This window comes from Apodemus sylvaticus, chromosome 2 (genome assembly GCF_947179515.1).
Source record: "Apodemus sylvaticus chromosome 2, mApoSyl1.1, whole genome shotgun sequence".
Lineage (NCBI taxonomy): Eukaryota > Metazoa > Chordata > Mammalia > Rodentia > Muridae > Apodemus > Apodemus sylvaticus.
The window spans coordinates 62102607-62121437 of NC_067473.1; the positions used below are offsets into that span (position 1 = coordinate 62102607).

Genomic DNA, 18831 nt, shown 5'->3' on the forward strand with positions numbered 1-18831 from the left:
CATCACTGTATGGGTGGTTTGAGACCATGTTAAGCTACATTGTTAAGGGACAGCTGACTCCATTTTTTTTCCATTTTTAGTTAAACATAAACATGGTATTAGAATTTTGTTTATTTCCATATTGTTCCTTAATGTTGTTTTTCTCTTCTCTAATCATGTCTTCAGCTAAAAGTCAACTTGATTTTTTGACTTTTTCTTTATAATCTTGTGATTCACATGTCATAATTTGTTTGCAATATTTCATGGTATATTCCAGGGACCATCTGACTATAAACCCACAACATAATCATAAAAATAACTGCAAAATTTCAGGTTTTCTATTCGCTTTCTCACTTACTACTAAAAGGGCTCCCCTGCTTTCAGTCTTGGCTGATTCATTCTGCTACTTCTGAGAAGATAGCAAGTTTGATCTGGCCATAAAAATAAATTTTTTGCCTTGCAACATTTCAGTTTTTACTTTTGGTTTTCAATAACAACATAACATGAGACCTTGTCTAGAAAAAGAAAGGAGCAGAGAATCCTATATCTCCCTGGGTGCAAAATGTTCAGAAATGTAAGGTATTTGCAGAACTGTCTCTCAACAACCCCCAATTACTCGTGATTTTAGTCACATTTACTTCCTGTTACTATAACTATAGTCAAGTCCCCATTTTTTCTGTGAGTAAGTTGCAAACAGTTACTCTCAGGTTTTATTTCTTTTCTTCTGCTTGGCAACTTTACAGCTGGCACTTGAGAAAAATCTCCTGCTGACCAACTTGCCCCAGTGTCGGCATAGAACTAAGTGCTTTCTTTCTTGTATTATAAACCTAACAGGCACATGCGGGTCAACATGAATCATTAACTCTGCTTTAGGAAAAGAAGAGCATTTATGATGAACAGACCATGAGTCATTACAGCCCAAGAACACAGATTCAACTTACCCTGACTGACATATTCCACCATGGAAAAAGATGCATGGGGTTTTATTGTCACAAAACAAAGACAATTCATGAATTGCTATATTTACTGAATACCTTGGTAGGGCCAGTAGGTAAATCTCTTTTATCACATCCTACTTTTATGATTGATAAATTTGGATATAACATTTTCTAAAAGTTTTATCTAGTAGCCATAAAAATATTTTATTACATACAGAGATTGATAGTAAATGGAGCTCACTAAAGATAGCCTGAGGAAAAACTATTTTCTAGAAGATCTGGTTATATAGCTCAGGCTAGCCCTGAACTCCTCTTGCCTCAGCGTCCAAAGAGCTCAGATTATCATTGTGTGCCATCAAGCAAGTTCACCAACTCAAGTCAATTATGAGTCCTGCCCACCACATTCTATCTTTCCCCAATCACGACCAAGGTCAAACAGCCTACAGAATATTTAATATAGACGGCTTAATATAGTTATCTCTTCTGAGAACTCCAGTTTACACCAAGTATGAGAATAGAGTTTACTTGGGCCTCTATGAAGATGGCCATACAGGGAAAAACACAAATTCCTCTTTCCTAGAGTTATTACCCTAAAAATGTCTTCCAAGAGATCTTGGTTTTCATTTGTTTTAATTACGTATCATCACCATCACCATCATCATTATCAAAGAACAAGAAGTTTTAGCTATAAACCACAGCAGCTGACAGGAGGAGGTGAATGGAAGAAAGAAAGGGAAAACCTATGTCATTGAAGCTGACATGGAGGTCAGACACAGGAATGATAAGTAGCCACATGGCCAGAAGGCTTTAAAGAGAGAATATGGAAGCCCAAATATTGATGAGAAATCTCAAAATGTTATGAAAAGCATGCTTAGAGAAGAGACAGAAGCCAGGTGGGGGTGACATGCACTTTTAATCCCAGCACATGAGGCAGCCTTGTGTACAGAGCAAGTTACAAGATAGTCAGGACTTCACGGAAAAATCTTGTCTCAGAAAAAATTAAAATAAAATACAAAGAAACAGAAGAAATAAAAGTTTTGCTTCTCTGAATAATTCAGAAAATCAGGCAGAGACAGACAGTGTCTTGTTGTATTCCGTAGCTGCCTCCAGCTACTACGAACTGGGTTGCTGGAACAGAAGCTGAGGGATAGATAGGGAAGGGGTAAAAGAACGAAGCCAGAAGGATAGTTTACGATTGAGGCCCCAACTTTAATGGCAGTCAGACAATTTAACAGTTTAGGCAAGCCCCATCCTCTCAGACTCTGGGCTGAGTTCTGGAGCAGTAGTCTGGTGGTCCTTGCCTCTACTGCTCAGGTAGCTGGGGCGGGGGGGGGGGGGGGGGGGGGGGTCACCTGCTTAATTCAGGAATTCATAGACCTGGAGGAACAATTAACTTAACCTTCACTCTGAGCTTCTCCACCCTAGGTAGAATAGGATCCTGACTAGCACGGGAATCCGCACTCAACAAAGGCTGGGAGAAGTTCACCTTGACCAATGTCAAGTACAGTCTTAGCACTGCACCCTAGGATAAAAATTTCTGCTGTAACCTACTTCCCTATTATGCCCTAACGTCAGATTCCTGCCCAAAGCCAGGAATTGTCCTTGGCGAATGTCAAGTTTCTACCATGTGGCAAGACACCCCAATATGGCTTTATACAGTGTCTACTTGATTAAATGGGGTTTTTGTTGTTGATTTGTTTTGTTTTATGTATATAAAAATACTCATGTGTTTTGCCTACATGTATTCTACCACGCGTTTGCCTAGTACTCACGGGGGGGGGGGGGGGGGGGGGATGGCATCTCTGAAACTGGAATTATAGACATTTGTGAGGCAGCATGTGGTGCTGGGAATCTAACCCAGGTCTTCTGCCAGAGCAGTAATGGTTCTTGTCTGCTGAGCCGTTACTCCTGCCTCTGTTTTATTTTTGAGACAGGGATTCATGTAATCTATCTACACTGGCCTCAAACTCCATCAATAATCAAAGATAACCTTGAACTTCTGACCCTTATACCTCCACCTCTTAAGGGCTGCGATTACAGGTACAAGCCACAACAGCTATTTTTGTTGTTGTTGTTATTGTTGTTGCTGCTGTTAGTTGGGTTTTAGTGGCAGTGGTGGTGGTTTTCTTTGGTGCTGGTTTTGTTTTGTTTTTTTGTACTAGAAATCAAATCCAGGGCTTCGATCATGCTAAACAGATCACCTGAGCTATAACCCCATTGTCTGTGTGTGTGTGTGTGTGTGTGTGTGTGTGTGTGTACATACATATCCATACACCACACTCTTGTACCTGTGTGCAGGCATTATCAGGTGTTTGTGTCTATTACTTTCCACTTGTTTTTTGACAAGTTGTCTCACTAAACCTGGAACTTACCATTTTCCATAGACTGGCTGGCCAGCAAACCCAGGAACTTCCTGTCTGTAAACCCTTAGTACTTGAGAAACCTGCACATGCTGCTTTGCCCAGTTCCTCATGCCTGAAGAGTACACACACACACACACACACACACACAGACACCATCTCTCTCTCTCTCTCTCTCTCTCTCTCACACACACACACACACACACATACACACATACACACCCCACATCTCACACACATGTAGGATTCTGTACCTATATTCTAATGGCATGTTCTCTGGAGGGAGAGATGGGAATAGGAACAGGGTGGCAAGAGAAAACACGTGGAGACAGACATGGCTTCTGATTCAAGTCTCAACCTTTAATGCATCTCTCCCAAGATAAAAAGGCAGGCCAAGCCCCTTCCCCCCCCCACCCCCACCCCCCACCCCCAATCCCCCCCACCCTCCCCCCCCCACTCCAGGCTGAGTTCCGGGAAAGTTGTCTGGTGGTTCTTGGCTCCACTGCTCAGGTAGCTGGGTGGGTCACCTACTTAATTCAGGAATTTGTAGACTTGGAGGAACAATGAACTTCACCTTCACTCTGAGCACTCCACCCTAGGTAGAGCAGGATCCTGACTAGCACAAATTCCCTGCTCAACAAAGGCTAGGAGAAGTCCACCTTGACCAATGTCAAGTTCACTCTGAGCACTCCACCCTAGGATAAAAATTCCTGCTGTAACCTACTTCCCTATTATGCCCTAACGTCAGATTCCTGCCCAAAGCCCTTGTCCTTGTCCAATGTCAAGTTCCTACCATGTAGCATGACACCCCAATATGGCTCTGTACACACACACACACACACACACACACACACCACTGAGCATATAAATTAAAAATGAAAATAATTAAGAGGCTGCAACAAATATTTGTTACAAGTATGTTACTTAAAATCCAGTATGAATGGGTTTCGCAGTTACTCAGCCTCTAAAGACAGAGGCATGAGAATGAAGAATGCAAGGGCAGCCTGTGCTACTTAAGTAGACACTGTTTCAAAGATTAATAAATTTCGTGTGTGTGCATGTGTGTGTGTGGCATGTACAAAACCTATGATACCGAAATCAGGAACTAGAGTATTCTGGAGAGCATACTTAAATGCTAGGGATTGCTATCCTAATTATGTTTAGACTGTACATTTTAAGTGCGGAGTGCAAAGGAGAAGTCCAACGGACACAAAGGAAGGGGAAAGGAAGAGGAGTCAGGAACTGATTACAAACAAAAACCACGTCTGGAGGAAACAGGATAAGCCTGTCCGGACATTGGAAACATTGAGGAAGGAAAAGCAATTACCAGAACAGATGGGCGGAAGCTGAGCCACTAAGGGAGGCAGAGCCACATTTGGGAAAGCAAGCAAGTTCTGAGGTGCGGAAATGGACAGAAGTCCCCCTTATTCCCCATAGCTTCTGGGTCTGTAATGATGCTGTATGTAGCTATTTAGGCATGCATGAGCTCATGTAAACACTGAAAAGTCTTCCTTACTCTGGAACTCTGTCTGTCACCTGGGACTTCTTGTTATACATATACTTAATGGATACTACCTTAATTCACTTCCTTCTTGCCAAAGAATCTAGAGTATCTGAATTCCTGTGGAATTGTAAGTTTATAAAACTAACTTTAAAGGATATTGAAACCATGTCTGTCCTAGAAAATATGGGACAGATGGTTGTGGGGCATTAAAAACAAAAACTGTTAGGCCTGCAATCCAGAATCTTATTGACTACTATATTTTTTTAAAAAGCTTTTCAGAGCAAGGTATATGCAATTGTTTCATGTCTTTTCATATAGCTAAATTTCTTCAATTTTTTAAAAAGTAATTCATGCAATAAACTACATGTCTAATATGAATAAAAATGCAAACAATTATAGATGAGCTCTATATTTGCCAGATGTCTGCAGGATTATTATGTATAATAAATTACACACTCTGGGCTCTGCATACCTACAGAACTGTGAGTGAAAGCCATCACTGATTATTTATTAGCTATCAATACATTCTAATTGTTCAGTATTTTGAAGCATTTGCTCATGTAAACTGACTCTGGTTTTCATGGTTTATTCATATAATTGCTTTAGCAAAAACAGCACAACAATTATTTTCATGCTCATTGAAATGAAAAGAAAGAACTCATTTTTGAGTTGGAATATATCTCATTTTCTCAAGGTAAATTAAAAACAAAAACAAAAGAAAGAAAAAGAAAAAGAATGAAAGATAGAAAGAGAGAGAAAGAAAGGAAAGGAAAGGAAAGGAAAGGAAAGGAAAGAAAGAAAAAGAAACTGACCTCTTTCATTTTCTCAAGGAAAAACAGAAAACAAAAAACTGACCCTCAATGATTGCCCAAAAGGTTTTTTCCTTCCTTCCTTCCTTCCTTTCTTCCTTCCTTCCTTCCTTCCTTCCTTCCTTCCTTCCTTCCTTCCTTCCTTCCTTCCTTCCTTCCTTCCCTGTAGATGGGGTCTTGCTATATTGCCCTGACTGGAACTAAACGTCCTACAATCCTTCTGCCTCTGCAGATCAAAGATGCTGACCAGTATCTCAAACATCTGAATCAAAATTTCTTTGGGGAGCAATCTCTATTCAGATTCTTTGATTATCATTATTTCTGTTGTTGTTATAGTAACTATTATTGGGGAAAGCAGACTTGTCACAGTTTGCCTCCCATGTGAAGGTATTTGGTTCTAGCGTTCCACTCTGTTGAGGCTGGGGTTCTTGTTTTTACTTTGCTGTGTATTCATGCTGGTTGGCCTGTGACACTCCCAGAGACTCTCCCGTCTCCATCTTCCATAGGGTGTCAGGAGTCCTGGGATTACAGGTGTATACTGCTCATTGACTTGCTTTGTGGGTTTCAGCTAAGAATTTAGTTGGCCGCCATCACTTGTACATGCTAAATTATGAAACCAGTATCCTTCACCCACTTTAAAATCCAGTTCTTCCTCTTTTCTTTTTATTGTTATTGAATTATAGGAGTTCGTCTGTGTGTGTGTGTGTGTGTGTCTGTCTGTCTGTCTATCTGTCTGTGTGCCCATGTGTCCTGTATCAGATACATTGTTTGCAAGTATTTTCTTCTGTTCTCTGTGTTACTGTCTCATTTTGTTTCTGTTGCTGTGCTTTTTAGCTCGATGTAATCCTACTTATCTGTTTTTACATTGGTTCCCTAAGTTCTTAGTGTCATATGTAGAAATTCAGCAACAATAATACAAGAAACATTGCCACTGTGTCTTGGTCACTGTTCTATTGCTGTAAAGAGACAGCTCTTATAAAAGAAACCATGCAGTTGAGGCTTGCTCACAGGTTCAGAGGTTAAGTCCATTTTCATCATGCCAGGAAGCAGGGCAGCACACATGCAGTCGCTGGAGTGGAAGCTGAGAGCTATATCCTGATACACAAGCAGAGAAAGACTCCGGACTTGACGTGGGTTTTTTGTAACCTCAAAGTCCAGTCTCGGTGGCCCAGTTCCTCTAACAAGGCCACACTCATTCCAACCAGGTGCTGGGAATTGAAGCCAGGTCCCTCTGGAAGAGCAGCCAGTGCTCTTAACTACTAAGTCATCTCTCCAGCCCTTGATTGACTTTTTTGTGTAGAGTATAAAATAAAGATCTTATTGCTTTCCACTTTCATTTTAATTGTGAAGCTTTGCCTTTTGTCATGATGATCCTGAAGTATATGGGATTTTACAGTTCTTTCTTTCTTTCTTTCTTTCTTTCTTTCTTTCTTTCTTTCTTTCTTTCTTTCTTTCTTTCTTTCTTCTTCCTTTCTCTTCCTTCCTTCCTTCCTTCCTTCCTTCCTTTCTTTCTTTCTTTTTCTTTTTTTGATAGGGTCTTGCCAGACTGACTTAGGAATCACTATGTAGCCCAAGCTGGCTTCAAATTTGAGGTGATCGATCCTCCTGCAACAGCCTTCCTAGTGTTGGGACTATATTTGGTTTCAATTATATTATATATTTACATTATGTAGAAAGTCCTTTCACTTCATATCCATTTGTTATATATAGGAATTTTTTAAATGGTAGCTGAAAATTTGCACTAATGTGGTCATATTAAATATTTATACATTTTCTTCCTCTCATCTTTCCAAATATTTATTTATTATTACAGCCTTTTGAGTCTAAGATTTCATTTTTTTAAATCTATCAGATTTCTCTTTTTAAATTTTTACCTAAAACCATAGCATCTTTCATAAAACTTTTAATTAATTTTGGTCAATTGCCCAGAAAACTTTGGCAAGCTATATGTAATTTTTTTCAACATTTTATTTTATACTTTTTTAAATGAGTCCTTATCTGGGCATGATTGCAAATGTCTCTAATCCCAGGATTGAGGAGATGCAAACAGTAGAATCAGTAGTTCAATTACCTCTACAACTACATGCAGATTCTGAGACCAGTCTGAATTACAAAGAGAACAAAGCCAGCAGTATCTCCATCTGTATACCTGCATGGCCTGAGATTCACAATGTAGCCCAGCATGTCATGAAACGCAGGGTACCCCCACCTGCCTCAATTTGCAGTGCTGAGATCCTCATGTGGGCCAGCATGACCAGCTCTTCAATGTTCCTGATGTGACAGAGTCTAATGTCACAACCTCAGCAGGGCTTGAATTTATGACAGACCCACCCCAGTCATCCATGTGCTGAAATTATAGGCCTGACCCACCATGTCAGCTCACTCTAGTTGTAAGTATACAATTAGGCCACTTGCAAAATAGAATCTATGCAACTTGATAATGACCTCCTCACACTGACATACCTGCAGATAAAACACTATTGCACATTTAAAACTGACAATGAGAGCACATACTAGGCTCCCTGTGTGCTGGGACATATGTCATTCTATGTGATGAGGATGACATAGAAGTAGGTATCTTTCTGCTAACTCCAAAGCCTGCAAAGTTTTTTTCCTGAGTGCATATGTGTCTGACTTTAAAACTGCTATTAGGGACTGGCAAAATAGCTCAGCAGGTGGAAGTGTCTGCCACCAAACCCAATAAGCTAAGTTTAGCTTGAGTTCAATCTCAAGACGTACCATGGTGGAATGAGAACCAATTCCTGCACGTTATCATTTAATTCTCACATGTGTGTGCCTACATACATATACACACGATAAAGGTTTTTTAACATAATTTTTAAAACTTGTATTAATATGTTCACATAGTTGAAAAATCAAATATAAAATGAAAACTTTTTTAATGATAGGCAAAAAAATACAGAAAAATATGTTGAGTTTTAAGTCTTAAATCTTCCTAAGTAAGATGACAAAGGCATGGTTTATTGCTTAATGTTATTACATTAAAACTGTAGGGGTGTTGGTGTGGATCAGCTGATTAAGAGACTGGTTGCCAAGACCAATGACCTGAATTCAATCCCCCAAATCTACAAGGTAGAAAGAAACAGTTGACTTCTGAGTATTGTCCTTGTACTTCCTTGGGTGCATATGCAGTGACATGTGCATGTTTCTAATTATCATGGAGTCATTAACCCTGGGAGGGAGAACATTCCTCAATAACTTTGGCAAGGAGAACATTTCCTGAAAGGGGAACATGAAGTATGCATGCAAGTATGCATACATAGACAAAATAAATAATACATGAAAATGCATTCAAAACATTTAGATTGTTGAGTCTTGGGGTATGACTCAGTTGGTAGAGTGTTTGCTTAGCACACATGCATCCCTAGGTATGTCCCCTAGTCACCCCATACACTGGGAGTGTTGACACACCTGTAATCTCAGCACTTAGGGGATTGTTCAAGTACAAATACTGTGATCAAATGCAGCTTAAGGAAAGAAAGGTTTATTTTGGCTTACACTTCTAGTCTGTCGTGGAGAGAAGACAGGACAGGAACTCTCCCAAGGACCACCCTGAGCTTGAAGAAGGGTTCGTAAAGAAGGGGTGTTTGGGAGCAGCAGAAAAAATAAGTCAAAGTCAGTGATGTGTGCAAGCTGACAGCTCTGTCTTCTGCTTGAGCTGGCTCTCTAGACAGCGGTGTAAATAGCTCAGCTCTAGTAAATCAAAGCCCAGTCATTACATATCAGTTCAGTTATACACCCAGGTTCCCATTTGATTATCCCACAAATCAGCATATGATGACCTTAGCCTCTTGATTCCTAGAAAAAGACAGCAAGTACATTTTTTTAACATAGCAAATGAACTCGGAGATCTGCCTGCCTTTGTAACCACAAACAGTAAACTAGAGCGGTAGGATCCCACTCTGAGATCGCCACTTCCACAACCTCTGAACCTAAACTGGATTTGTCCCAGGATGACCTAGAACTCAGAAATCAGCTTGCCTTTGTAAGCATGAACAATAAGTTTAGCTGATTGGGATCCCATGTCCCAAGATCACTACTTCCTTACTTCCTAGTGCTCCTTTTGAACCATGAGCATTTTTTTTTTAACCATTCCTTTCCCTTAGCAGACTCATTAGTGCAGGTGCTTCTTTTCTTTCAGGTCCATGAAGCCCCTCATACAATTCACATTGCATCTTTATATTTTGCATGGTTGTGAAAATATATATTTTAAAACTCATGTTTTTGGAGTTCCTTTCCACATTAAGGGCTGTCCTGAAGGTCCTAGCATTTACCATTTTGCTGAGGAATAAAGTCTTGCCTCCTGGACTCATGCAGTTTCTAATTATCATGGAGTGGGAGAACATTCCTCAATAACTTTGGCAAGGAGAACATTTCCTGAAAGGGGAACATGAAGTAAATTAAGTATATTATTATACAAACAAGCCTAATACCTACAACAACCAACAAGACTCATGGAAGCCCACATCCCGTTGGCTCTGCTCCAGGGGCTGGACCATGTCTCAGGCTATGCTAGACCTGGCAGAACTCAAGGAGGAATATGACATAGAAAACAGAGAAGACCAGTACTTGGTAGATTGGCCAGGTTCATGCTTAACTAGAATTTCTATATTACCCAGGGCCATCTGTTCCACAAAGGGTGCCACTCATGGTGGTCTGGGTCCTCCTAGATCAATGAACGTTCAATATAATCAATCTCTCACAGAAATACTCATGGGCCAATACTGCAGTTTACACTCCCTTCTCAGGAGATGGCAGGCAGTGTCAAGTTGACAATTAAAAGATATAAGTGGAAGCAGAAGGATCAGAAGTTCAAAGTCATTCTCAACTATATAAAATTTTAATCCAGTCTAGAATTCTCTCTCTCTCTCTCTCTCTCTCTCTCTCACACACACACACACACACACACACATACACACACACACACACACACACACACGCACACACATACACACACATGCATACACACATGCACACATAGACAGAGACAGACAGACAGACAGACAGACAGACAGAGAGTTAAATTTCTGTATGATAAAAAAAATTGCAGGTGGGGTAGTGATGGTGCTCTCCTTTAATCACAGCAGTCAGGAGACCACGACATGCAGATACCTGAGTAGGAGGCCAGTCTGGTCTACATAGTAAGTTCCAGGGCAGTCAAGAATACATTAAATAAATAAATAAATAAATAAATAAATAAAAATAAAAAACCTTTCTCAAAACCAAACCAAAACAAACAAACACAAATTTCAGAAGCAAAATAAAATAAAATAAATATGGGCTTGGCATGGTGCTATAGGCCTATGATTCCACACTCAGAGGCAGGCAGGAATATTATTGCAAGGCCAGCTTAGTCTACAAGAGAATTCCAGGCCAGCCAGGGCTTCATAGCAAAACCCTATTTAGGGGAGTAGGGGGAATATAGAAAATACTTGCAATGTAGAAAAAATTAGCAATGTAGTTAATAGGCAAAGGATTATAAGGCAGAAGATGTGTAATTGTGTTTATATATAACATGGCAGTTTGAAGAATGGCTCCCATAGTCTCATATGTTTGAATGCTTAGTCCCAATTGGTAGACCTGTTTCAGACAGGTCAGGAGGTGTGGCCTTGCTGAAAGAGATGTGTCACTAGGCTTGGCCTTTGATGGATCAAAAGCCCACATGATTCCCAGTTAGGTTTCTCTGCCTAGTGCTTGCAAGTAAAGATGTAAGCACTCAACTACCACTCTAGCACTATGCCTTGCCTACCTGCTGTCATGATCTCCACCATGATGGTCATGAACTCTGACCCTCTGGAACTACAAACTCCAAATTATATGTTCCATTTTATAAGTTGTTTTGGTCATGGTGTTTTATCACAGTAATTGAAATGAAACTAAGATATACAATACATGTAAATTCCGATTATATCAATAAGAAAAGGATTAACAGTTTAACAGAAAAGTAAACTAATTATAAGAATGTATGAAGTACAGGAGAGAAAATTAAATAGTCAAAAAACATGAAAGAATGCTAACTATTACTGGTAACTGGACAAATAAAAATTGAAATAAGAATGATATACCACTCTTTTTCTCAGTTTCTCATGTATACTGGGGTAATCTCAAACTTACTACACAGTCCAAAATGATCACTGTGGGGAAAGGGGACACTTTATCCCATTTTATAGTATAGGGAGCCTACCAGATGACCACACAGACACAGTTTATAGCCAATTGAAAGTCTTTGTTCCAGCTGGCTGGGACTACACTTAGTTATTTGGGACCTACATACAGCCTTGTGTATACAGAGTCTGGAGTTCATGAAATCAGAAAACACATCTTGGCATCTTACTTAATGGCTACAGAGGATATTTCAAATAAGCAAGCAATTTGACAGAAGCTACCATAAGCCGTTATCTGAGGAGGGAGGGAGGTTTGCACAAACAGGCAATTTAATAGAAACTAAGATAAATTAACTGGGGTATCTTGACCTTGGGTTCCTAGAATAGAGTTGGTAACTTTCCATGGGATTCTCCATCAACGGATCAAATTCTAATTAAGAATACATGGCAGAGGAAGCTCTGCACTATCTGCCTGTGGCACAGTTAGTACAAATGTAAACTAGGTCAGCCAGTAGAAAAATCACATGGAGACTGTTCAAAAAAAAAAAAGTTAGAAGTAGCATATGCCCCAGCTATACCACTCCTGGGTACACACAAAATACCATATATCCTACTACAGAAACACTTATACTTAGAGGTTTAACCACTGTATCTTTTCAAAACATCGAGGAATCAGCTCGGATATCCATCAACTGATGGATGGATAATGAAAATGTGGTGCGAATACACAGTGGAATTTTAGTCAGTCATAAAGAAAACCAAAACTACGAGGTTTGCAGAACAGTGGGTGGAAGTGGACAATGTTAATGGTGGTAAGGTAACTGGACTCAGAAAGACAGATACCATATGTTCTCTCCCATATGCAGGTCCTGGCCACTGTTAAATATGTGCATCCAGGTAAGAGCAAATGTGGAAAAAGCCCAGGAAACGAAGGGGGATCCACGGACAGGTTTTAGGAGAGGTGTGTATAAAGGACAAAGGGAGAAAGTAAAAGAGTAGATACAGAGAAAAAAGATACCGTGAGGGCAGGGGTGTGAGGAGGTGAGGAAGCAGGAGAAGGAGGACCAGAGTGAGATACATTTGAAAGCACACGGTGGCACACACCTAGAATCCCAGCACTTGGAGATCAAGCCATGAAGCTCAGGACTTGAAGCCCAGCTTGGGGTACATGAGATTTTGAAAGAAAAGGGGGGGGGGGGAGAGGAAACCTGTTCTTTTATGAACTGATTTTTAAAAATAAAAGTTTAAAAAACAAAGTCCTTTAAATGACATACCACTTTTCAACAAGCATACTGATAAAATGAGAATGGTTTGTTGTATGCATACTAGTAGAGTTATAGCCAAATGAGTATTCTACACTAATAGAGAGCGTTAGCAAAACTGTTTCGAGTGGAATTTGACAATATCTGAGAACTTTGGAAATTCGTCTCCCTTATGACCTAGTACTGCTGTTGGCATGTGTCTGTGCTGGAGACACACAATGCAAGGACACAGAACAACTCAGGCAGTGAAGTCCACAACATTTTTTTCATTGTGAAACTTCTCTCTCATGTACTGAAAGAGAAGTGCCTGCACACACTGTAGTACATTATGCAAGACTCTGTAGCCTTCGAAGCACAACTAGATGTATATTATATGGGCAAGTTGAACATTCCCAAACTGGGATATGAAACTATCCAAAATATAATACTTTGAGGATATTACCAAGATGCCACAGTGGAATGTTTCACATCTGACTGCCTGTGACAGGCTTTAATGAAAGTGTCTAAAAAATACCCTCAGGCCAACGCATAGTAGTCAGAGGCAAGAGAATCTCTGTACCTGCTCTACACAGTGAGTTCCGGGATTGCTACTTCTCCAGAGTGAGACCTTGTCTCAAAAAAACAAAATAAATAATTGTTAAGGCCTGCCCTCTTAGCACAGCTGTAGCCATTGTGTTTCATGCCTGTCAGCCATTTCATATTGTTGCTGTAATATTGACACAGAAAAATAACTCTACACAGACCACAAGCTAACCACACATCCATTATAACCACATATCAGTTATGTTCTAAGGTTTGTTAATCTTAAGAAATTCCGTAACAATGAGCTCCACTTAGGACCAATCCAAACAAAGGTAAGTTATAACTGTTCTGTATAACTAGCCAAAATATTTTCAGTCATAGCTGATCACTGGGCGGCACTTCCTGCACCTACACATGAGCTCATTGTGGTTTTTGACTTTATAAACTAGCCCTGGGAAGCATTTGTGGTCTAGTCTTAGTTCCTGAGTCTAGGTTTCGACCCTAACCCATCAGTCATTGGGTATGCATTCAATAAACTATTCTTGCTTAACTGAGACCAGAGTCTGAGTGGTTTGTATGACGATTCCTGAACCCCAACAATAATACCTTCAGGATAAGTGTGTAAGGTATATAATATGAAACATAAATATAATTTGTGCTTAGACTTGGGTCCTATACCCATATATCTTCTTATTTAAGTACAAATATTTAAATCCTGAGACCTGAAGCATTTCTGGTTTTAAGCATTTTGGATATAGGATAATCAATCTCTGCTGGATGGGCCACTCCCTGATTTACTCAATATAGCCCTAGTTTTTATCTTTGTTCACACTCATAAGTATACCAAGGAGAGAGGATGGTTTGTCAGTTAAGAGGACTAGCTGCTCATTTAGAGTACCCACTGGTAACTCGCAACCACCTGTAACTCCAATCCAGGGGACTGATGCCTTCTAACCTCCTTAAGCACCAGGCACTCATATGGTACATCTGTATACATCCAAGCAAGAACACTCGTACACATTAAATATAATTCTTTTTTTTTTTTTGAGTTTAGAATTATGTAGCTGAAGAGATGACTCAGCCGTTAAGAGTACTTGGCTGTAATTCAAAATCTTCCTACTTTGATCCAATGCTTACCATAAATCTAACTAAAAGCACCAGTGATATTCATGTCATAAATTGAATGCTTTATTGGTATGAAAATTTTAACATTAATGTGTCCATTACTTTAAAATTTAGCATCACTTAAAGTCCCAGGGTACAGACAAAATATAGACATATCCTTTGCTAGAATGGAATATAAATGTCCTGTCATCTATAACAGAGTCTAATTTCCATCTGAAAGTTCACATTCCTAATAGCATACTTGTCTGAGTTTCCACCAGAATCATCTAATCCAATGGTCCTCAATCTGTGGGCCATGACCCCTTTAGGGGTCAAATGACCCTTTCCCAGGGATATGAGATAGGCATATGAGATGCATATGAGATATCCTGCATATCAGATATTCACATTACAATTCATAACAGTAGCAAAATTGCAATTATGAAGTAGCAACAAACGTGATTTTATGTTTGGGGGGCACCACAACATATGAACTGTAGAAAAGGGTTGTGCCAGTAGGAAGGTTGATAATCACGGATTAGATTCTAATCATTTTGCAACATTCCAGGGATTTTTCAAATCTTCTTACTACAAGTGCCTGGTGGCACATGCCTTCAATGCCAGGCAAAGGCAGGTGGATCACTATATAAGTTAAAGGTTAGTATGGTCTACATAGTGAGTTCCAGGCCAACAAGGGCTACATAGTAATAGTCTTTCAGAAAAAGGGAGTGATATGGGTAATGCCATGTTTTGGTTACATTGTGAACTATTAATATTGGACCCAGAGTAGGGTACTTGCTAAACATACACAAGGCTCTATGTTTCTTTCCTTAAAATATAAAATATCAAAAGTAGCAGCATATCAGTGTGATTAAAATATATATAAAATTAGAGAAATTGTATAATGACCTATACTGATTGAAATAAGAAAGTGCCCTAATAGGTTCAGGTATATGAATACTTGGTCCCAAGTTGGCTGTTTGGAGAGGAGGTATGCCCTTGTTGGAAGATGTACTGAGGGCACAATTAAAAATCCACAGCATTCTGGCCATGGTGGCATAGGCCTTTAATTCGAGCACTTGGGAGGCAGAGAGAGGTGGATCTTTGATTTTGAGTCCAGCCTGATCTACAAAGGGAGTTTCAAGACAACCAAGGCTACACAGAGGAATTCTTTCTTGAAGAAACAAAAAACAAAACGTGTGTGTGTGTGTGTGTGTGTGTGTGTGTGTGTGTGTGTGTGTGTGTGTGAAGAGAAAGACATAGAGAGAGAGAGAGAGAGAGAGAGAGAGAGAAATAGAGAGAGAGGAGAGAATTCATATTTTCACCTACTCGTTTGCTCTACTTCCTGCTTGTGGCTGAAGATGGCTGCCACATTGTCCCTGACATTGTGAACTCTAACCCTCTGAAAATGCAAGCCCACACCTACGTTTTCATCTATAAATTATCTTGGTCATAGTACATGTATCACAGCCACAGAAGAATGGCTAACACATGACCCTATCTATATCTATATATTACTTTGTTTCATAAGATACCAATACATCATAAATCATTGTTAAAAAAATTTGTTTTGTTTTGATTTAATTTGATTTGTTTTTATTTGAGACAGCATTTCTCTATGTAGTGGTGGCTGTTCCGGAACTCACTATGTAGATCAGGCTGTCCTCAAATATCCACCTGCCTCTGCCTGCTGAGTGTTGAGATCAAAGGCATGTGACACCATCACCAGGCTTTACAAATCTTTTTTACATACTCCTATTTACTCCCCAACTAGGCTATTTTAGAGCAGATTTCAATTTTACCTATAGATAAGCAGTAGGTCACAATATGGCGCTGCAAAATGTGCCACACTAGAATAAGATTATTTTGAGCAGAAGGCAATTAAGGAAAAGCAGACCCAGAAGGAGCTTTGCTGTCACATATGCCTGAAAACAGATCACAATCCCTTTGAGAATGACAGCCCTCTCACACACTTCCTGCATAGGAACAAATAGCAACCTTACCACTGAAGACAAGACGCCGCCAAGAAAGTAGTTTTGTAAGTAACCCTCATGAACTGTCCTCATTTTCTATTGTTTTGTTTTGTTTTGTTTTTAAGATAAGTTTTCTCTGTGTAGCAGTAGTTGGCCTGAAACTCACTAGTGTAGACCAGGCTGACCTCAAAATTGGAGAGATCCTTCTGCTTCTGCCTTGCATGTATGTATCTAACCAAATATTTGCCTTCCTAAAATCCATCTCCCGTGGAAGCTCAAATGTCCTTTATTCACTCTCTTTTTCTTTAAAGTGATCTTCCTTTGCCAGGATGGAATGTAACCTTCAAAGCCTGGTTATTTGGGTGGTGCTTTATCTTTTCTCTATGAAGCATTCTTCACTTTCATCAAGTAAAACGTTCAGTTTCAAACAGATTTGAGCCAAGTGCAATAGCTTGTACCTATGACCCCATTTCAAACAAAAACTCAAAACTTATGTGGTTTTGGTTTTCTTATTAATCTGTTGGAAGCTTATTTTCCCCTCACCACAATACTAAGGCTTGGGAATCTGAGACAAGTCACTCGAAAGTTCAAGGTCATCTTCAGCTGCATTTGTCTTCCTTTCTCTTTTTTGAGCCAGAATCTTTTGTGTATCTAGGCTATTCCAAAACTCGATGAACAAAAAGTTTCTGAAAGGAAGCTGTGTCACCAGGAACAAAAAACTCACGAAAGAAGTGTCTGTGTCTGCAGGGATGGAGGGAGCAGTTGGAACATCAGTACCATGGTGAAGAGACTGGGACTTTGTAGGCTTGGAAGCTAACTACTTTATCCTCAGCTTCTTTTAGCCTTCTTAAACAGCCTTGTCCCACTCTGTATCTGAACTAACACCTTATAATAATAAATAAAAACCTCTTAGAAACTATTAATGTGGCAGAACATTAACTTCCACCAGTCCAAGAGCAGATAGCATCGTCAGAAAGCATTTTGGGCCGGGCGGTGGTGGCACACGCCTTTAATCCCAGTACTTAGGAGGCAGAGGCAGGTGGATTTCTGAGTTCAAGGCCAGCCTGGTCTACAGAGTGAGTTCCAGAACAGCCATGACTACACAAAGAAACCCTGTCTCAAAAAAAAAACAAAACCAAAAACAAACAAACAAACAAAACAAAACAAAGCATTTTGGACCTCAAAAAAAAACTTCCCCCATCTCAATGTACCCATCTCTACTGTACCTACCTGTGGCAAGTTACGTCCACCAGAGAACACACAGAGACAATCTGAAAGCCAAAAAGAACGTCTTTTATAGCTGCCTAGGCTGCTCAAATGGTAACTTGCCCAAATAAAGCAACCCTGATCATCACTTTTTTTTTTTTTTGCCTTTTATAGACAAAAACCACATCCTGGTTGACACACTTCAGTCAACAAGAACACTTAGCAAGAGTAAGGACTACAAAAAAGTGGAGTTAGTCCACGTAGGCGCTTTTCATGGGGGGCCTTCCCCAGCCACATCCGGTTTGTTGTTGCTGTTTTGATTTGGTTTTGGTTTTGGTTTTCACAGGGTTTCTCTGGTTGTTCTAGTGAACCCTGGCACCCAAAGTCTACAAAACCAGACAGATCCCAGAAATTCCCATATTTGCCTTCAAATTGAAGGAACTGGGATGTTTAGGATGGTTTGCTTTTGAGGGAGGGGTGTCAGACAGTATGCGTTGACCCACCCCACTCCCTGTACCCCAGATAGGTGACCTCAAGTTGACAAAACTGGGCCTTCTCAACAAACACTTGGTAGCCAAGTTGACTCAGCTCCTGTAGCAGGTCTCCTGTGACCTCCTAGAATGTCTCCAAGTCGGGGTAGGGGTTCCTGGGCGGAAAATCAATACTGGAGCACAGTTATTTGGGAGTGTGTCTGCCAGAACTCACCCAAGTCCTCGTGCAGTGCCTCCTCGGAGGTGGTGAGTGAGTACTTGACTCCTTGAAGCAGGCTTGTCCAAGTCTCTTGATGCCTCTCTCCATGTCTCGTCAAAGGCATACAATAGGGGCTGGCTTTTGGGTGCCAGAGGCAGACAGCGAAGCCATTCCGTGGCTGAAGCTTCCAAAGGGTGTCGGGGCAGTGCGGTTAGGACCAAGCCCAGTGAGGTGCTTTGTGCCTGTCCCATCGCAGGAATCAAAGAGAACTCTGTATGAGAGGACAGAAAGCACAGAGTACACACCAACAGACTCAGAAGGACATTCCTGGGAAAACAAAAACAAAACCAGAAGGCTGT

At 40.2% G+C, this 18831-nt stretch overlaps 1 long non-coding RNA gene across 1 annotated transcript in view; it reads right to left on the bottom strand.

Annotated features, from left to right (window-relative positions):
• Positions 1-17880, bottom strand: part of LOC127678479 (uncharacterized) — a 40385-nt gene extending 22505 nt beyond the window's left edge. The window contains exon 1 of the long non-coding RNA XR_007976573.1: positions 17807-17880. This is a non-coding gene — a long non-coding RNA (uncharacterized LOC127678479). The remainder of the gene's footprint in view (positions 1-17806) is intronic.
• Between the last annotated feature and the right edge of the window lie 951 nt (positions 17881-18831).